The following is a 6,319-nucleotide window of genomic DNA, read 5'->3' as shown; positions in this document are numbered from 1 at the left end:
TAGGTGTGTGCTGTGTCTGTCAGCTTAGACAAGCTAAAGAAAACATGCAGCTAGTTTTTTATGTGCCATAATTTTTTTATGTGCCAGTTTTATACTTAACCAGGTTCAAGTGTGCATTTATTTCACATATGTCCTCCACGCAAACAATGGACTCCTCCCTCATCACCACCTTTTATTTTTAAAATACTGTAGATAACAAATTCATACACAGAATCACAGCTTCACAGCAGCTTCGGAAAAGGCAACAGCAAAATATATTGGTTTCATATATGAAGAGAATATCCCAGAACGATTCTGCTTGTGTTTGCAGAAACATTATTTTTCCTGACTGCTTTACAATTTTGGGCAATATAAAACTGGACTCGGACGACACGGTGGCTCAGTGGTTAGCACTGTCATCTCACAACAAGAAGGTCACTGGTTCCAGTTCCGGCTAGGTCAGTTGGCATTTCTGTGTGGAGTTTGCATGTTCTCCTTTTGTCGTCGTGGGCTTCCTCCGAGTGCTCCGGTTTCCCCCACAAGTCCAAAGACATGCGCTATAGGTGAATTAAATAAACTAAACAGGCCGTAGTATATGTTGTAGGACTCAAATGGTCCATTGCATGTTCAAAAATTCACGGAGACCTGAGTTGAAAATTAAGAATTTTTATTTTGAATGCAAGAAGTTAGAGAATACAAGTTCTGCGCAGGAGAGATGTACTACCGTATCAGCTCTGCTCTCTTGCGCTTTCCTTCATGCTCTTATACTGTTTTTCGCACACTATCTAACCCCAACCCTATTGACTTATATGGTGTAGTCTTGACAGTTTGACCATTCAGCAACCAGATGTTCCTCTTCCTGGTATCTGTGTATCTTCTCTTGACAGTTGACCTTTTAAGGCAGATGTTTCAGAGCACGTACACACAGCTCATACGTCCTGTCATTCTCAGACCTTTCTTAATTTTCTATGCACCCATATTCGATAACAGGATGGGCTGTTCTCAGCAACCTGCAACACTTCTCTATACTTGTGCACATAATATAGCAGTTAACCCTTTAAAGCAAAAGCCTTCATGTCTATATTTACTACGTATTTACTAACAAAGCTTAATAAAATGCTTATTCTTCTATGTGTGCGAATGAGTGTGTAGGAGTGTTTCCCAGTACTGGGTTGCAGCTGGAAGGCCATCCGCTGTGTAAAACATGTGCTGGATGAGTTTGCAGTTCATTCCGCTGTGGAATAAGGGACTAAGCTGAAGGAAAATGAATGAATAAAAATAACTTTGGGCATTCAAATTCACACTGAATGAATGAATGAAACTGGACTCACATCTAAACTGTATTCATTTAAAGGATTTAACTGTCCCTACAATCTGTCTGAAAGATCAAAGTATTTTTCTTTATAAGTAATTTGTATTTGTTTGCTTCTGGTTAACAAGATCCAGCTTCAGTTCACTTCAATGTGTCCACACATACACTGTGCAGTGTGGAGTTGAGCATTGGTTAAGAACAAGAATGTCACTTTCTTATGCATGTTTGTTTGAATACATTTTACATTGATAATGGCAGGCTGTAATGTCAAGCAATGATAAATTATATGAAATGATAAGATATTATAACCAAAGTTATAGATTTTCATTAAGACCCTAAAGAATTATATTAACTCATGTAAAATGGACATGCAATGTCACCTTTAAAAAATATTAGCGAATTAGTGAATATATTTTGTCATATTGCAGGGACGAGAAATACAGAAGCGTTATTTAAAATACAGTTGATCCACTTTTATTTTACACAGAAGATCTGAACGCGGGTGAAAAGTTTAAGATAAAATGTTACATTTTGGGGTGAACTTTCTCTTTAAACCTTAAAATAATTAATAAATATCTTTCGGTGGGGGAAAAAAGGTTCAGAACACTTTTCAGAAATGATCAGGCTATTCAGAAAAAATATTTCACTCAATCCTGCATTCAATTTTGATAAATGGTATATATGAACATTTTCATTACACTTGTAAGGTGCCCTTGTTATAATGTAATACAACAAAGCACTAAGTAATAATGAATAAATCAAGCTTTTACAGGGTCATGCTTTCATTTTGGGCTAGCTGAATGTTGCAGTTAAACACTCTAATATCACTGAAAACTAAGACTTAAGTTTAAATTTCCAATAACATTTATGTAAATCATGTATAGTTTCCCAATTCCCTTAATATTTTTCATATTATCTGAAATAAAGATCTGAAAAATAAAAAGCATTATATTTAATAAAGTAGTGCGTCATGCAGCATGTCATACTAACTAGCTATACAGTATTGAAATGTCAGGAATCAGAAAGTGTCGAGTGCCATCAGAATATATGACACTGGGACAGTGCAGGAGTGTTTGTGTCTATCTGTCTGTGTGTGTATGTGTGTGTGTGTGTGTGTGTGAGAGAGTTGAGGGCTGCAGTTTGGATTTGTGAACCCCCTTTTAAGGCAGCTCTGCAGCACCGTGCTGCACTGAATGAGGGTTTTTTCTGCTTTTCTGGACCAGTTCCCACCAATGCTGCATTTCTTTCTCATCAGACACACACACACACACACACAGAGAGAGAGAGAGAGATAGAGAGAGAGAGAGGTGTCCTCTGCTGGTGCAGCAAAGAGTCTGGCAGGGGACGAGCCTCTTTCAGCACTCTCTGGTATACCGCAGTGAGTGAGCAAACACACACACACACACACACACACACACGCACACACACACACGCACACACATACAAAAAACTCCTGTACAGGAAGTCGGGTTCTCTATTAAGTTGAAACAATTGAAAATCTATAAATTCAATTAGTCCTTTTAAGTGTAAGACTCAGAAGCCCCTCATCCATCTCAGTACAACACACACACACAGAGCATCAGAAGAACACAGCATGGGTTTATAATAAACAGGCTCATTTCTGACCTCAGATGAGTTGCACGAGCAGTGATATACTGCATTGTCTCTTTGTTTCTCAAACACATGCTGTTATGTGTTAAATATGCTTTGCTATAACAACAAACACACGCGCATGTGCTGATAACTGCCACATTAAACACAGGAGCATGTGCAATGTTTCTCCATTTGGATCTCTGTCTGTTCACAGTATTGAATGAAACTCGTGTCATTATTTTATGACAGAGTTTAACAGCCAGCAGAGGGTGCTTTTTCATTATATCCACTGCTCAGTGAAAAAAGATTGTTCAGTACAATGGCGGAGCCAGACATGTGATTGGCCAATCTGGGTGCCACCCCAAACATGTATGACATTAAATTCCACCATCTAAAAAAAATCAATTATTTTGATGTGCCACTCCATATTGTTAATGAACACTCACTGGCCACTTTATTAGGTACACCCGCTTTTGCTTTCAGAACTGTCTTGCTCCTTTGTGGCATAGATTCAACAAGGTACAGGAAATATTCCTCAGAGATTTTGACATTTTTTTCCATATTGACATGAAAGCATCACGCAGTTGCTGCAGATTTGTCGGCTGCACATCTATGATGTAAATCTCCCATTCCACCACATCCCAAAGGTGCTCTATTGGATTGAGCTCTGGTGACTGTGGAGGCCATTTGAGTACAGTGAACTCATTGTCATGTTCAAGAAACCAGTCTGAAATGATTCACGCTTTATGACATGGTGTGTTATCCTGCTGGAAGTAGACATCAGAAGTTGGGTACACTGTGGTCATAAAGGGATGGACATGGTCAGCAACAATACTCAGGTAGGCTGTGGCATTGACACGATGCTCAACTGGTACTAATGGGCGCAAAGTGTCCCAAGAAAATATCCCCCACACCATTAGACCATCACCACCAGCCTGAACCTTTCATACAAGGCAGGATGGATCCATGCTTTCATGTTGTTGATGCCAAACTCTGACCCGACCATCCAAATATCGCAGCAGAAATTGAGACTCATCAGGCAACATATTTCCAATCTTCTATAGTCCAATTCTGGTGAGCCTGTGTGAATTGTAGCCTCAGCTTCCTGTTCTTAGCTGACAGGAGTGGCACCCGATGTGGTCTTCTGCTGCCGTAACCCATCCACCTCAAGGTTAGATGTGTTGTGCATTCAGAGATGCTCTTCTGCATACCTAGGTTGTATTGAGTGGTTATTTGAGTTACTGTTACCTACTATCAGCTGGAACTAGTCTGGCCATTCTCCTCTGACCTCTGACTCTGTCTGAGCTCCAGCGTACTTCTTTGGAGAGGAGAACCTTACAGAAGGACAACCATCTGTGCAGCAATCCACCAATCAGGCCTGTATGGTAGAGCGGCCAGATGGAAGCCACTCCCTGCCTGGAATTTGCCAAAATGCATCTGAAGGACTCTCAGACCATAAGAAAATAAATTCTCTGGTCTGATGAGACTAAATTTGAACTCTTTGGAGTGAATGCCAGGCGTTATGTTTGGAGAAAACCAGGCACCGCTCATCACTAGGCTAATACTATCCCTACACTAAAGGATGGTGGTGGCAGTATCATGCTGTGGGGATGTTTTTCAGCAGCTGGAACTGGAAGACTAGTCAGGATAGAGGGAAAGATGAATGCAGCAATGTACAGAGACATAATGAATGAAAACCTGCTTTAGAGTGCTCTTGACCTCAGACTGGGGTGAGGGTTCATCTTCCACCAGGACAATGACCCAAATCACACCGCCAAAATATCAGTGGAGTGGCTTCACAACAACTCTGTGAATGTTCTTTAGTGGCCCAGTCAGAGCCCAGACCTAAATTCTGTTGAACATCTCTGGAGAGATCTGAAATTGGCTGTACACCGTCGCTTCCCATCCAACTTGATAAAGCTTGAGAGGTACTGTAAAGCGGAATGGGCAAGCATTCTCAAAGACAGGTGTGCCAAGCTTGTGGCACCATGTTCAAAAAGACTAGAGGCTGTAATTGCTGCCAAAGGTGCATCAACAGTATTGTGTGTAGAATTTTGAGAAAATAAATTAATTTAATCCATTTTGGAATATTTTGGCTGTAACACAAAAAAATGTGGAAAAAGTGAAGCGCTATGAATACTTTCTGGATGCACTGTAGGTGCAGAATGTGTATTTATTTGTGTTCCTTTATTTGATCTGCTCTTTGTATCAACACTCAACTTCTCTATTCATGGTCTACATGTCAGTCCACTTAATTGTGGGTTGTGCTGAGTGTTTTCAAAATATTAGTATTTTAAAACAGTTAGCTTTTATGTGATGATTTGCATTGGTTTACATTGAGCATGTTTGAAAATAGGGTGGAACGCAACTCGCCAAGTAGATTTGCATTCTCTACAGCAAATTTTATCTTTGCTAGGCTTAAGACCATGGCCTGCTTAGCCCATGGGATGTTTCTTACTTATTTACTTGCACAGTCAAAGTGTTGCATAAACAATGCCATGCTCACATCTATGTGATTGTTCTACATCAGTACAGTTACTCATGAGATTTAAGCTCTTCTGTAAAAGGCTTAGGAGAACAATAAAATATTTGTCTAATCATTTAGATTTTACTGCCCTACTTGTCTGTCAACTTAATTATGCTCATACCTCAACACATTCTGCCTGCAGACAATCATGATACCCTTTAGTGTGTGGACTGATGCTGTTTTCTAACGGTGTATAAACATTTAAAAGATGCAAATTCGTCCTTTTTGAGTATATAGAAAAGTTCTGTTAGAACAAATAACTAACTATTCAGTGTTTTTTAATAATTATTCCTGCTCTCGCAGCTGTGCATGCACAGTCAGCTGCAAAGCCAAGCAAAAGTAAATCAGTCTTAAAATAAAAATGTTACGCAAAAGTGCATACAATTAATGACAACTTTAGAAAGTGAAACCAAAAGCCAAATCCTGGACATTTTAGGAGATTTAGAAATGATTGTCTGTGCGATTGTTGAACGTTCTCGCACACACACGAGAAATAGGAAATGTGTAGGGCAAAAGTAGATTTTCCACTGGTTAATCGATTGCAGATGTTTGGCTATATGGCGGATACAAAATAAAAGTGTAAAAGGATGATAATAGTAAAAAAAATTTCACCAATTATACTTGGGCGACCGTTTATATACCTGGGCGGCCCGTCCAAGTAAAGTCTATGTGTGGGAAACACTGAGTTGTCAACATCTGAGAACTTAATGAAAGCTTAAATAAAACTATAGTGAATGTTTACAAAAGAAAAAGTCTAATTTAACTGGCACATAAAATGATGGCTTCTAAACTAGCTGTACCACGTCAAATGTAAAAAGAAAATGAGAAAGAAAGAAAGAAAGAAAGAAAGAAAGAAAGAAAGAAAGAAAGAAAGAAAGAAAGAAAGAAAGAAAGAAAGAAAACATCCA

This window comes from Danio aesculapii, chromosome 5, assembly GCF_903798145.1.
Source record: "Danio aesculapii chromosome 5, fDanAes4.1, whole genome shotgun sequence".
NCBI lineage: Eukaryota > Metazoa > Chordata > Actinopteri > Cypriniformes > Danionidae > Danio > Danio aesculapii.
Note: the sequence above shows the minus strand (reverse complement) of the source record.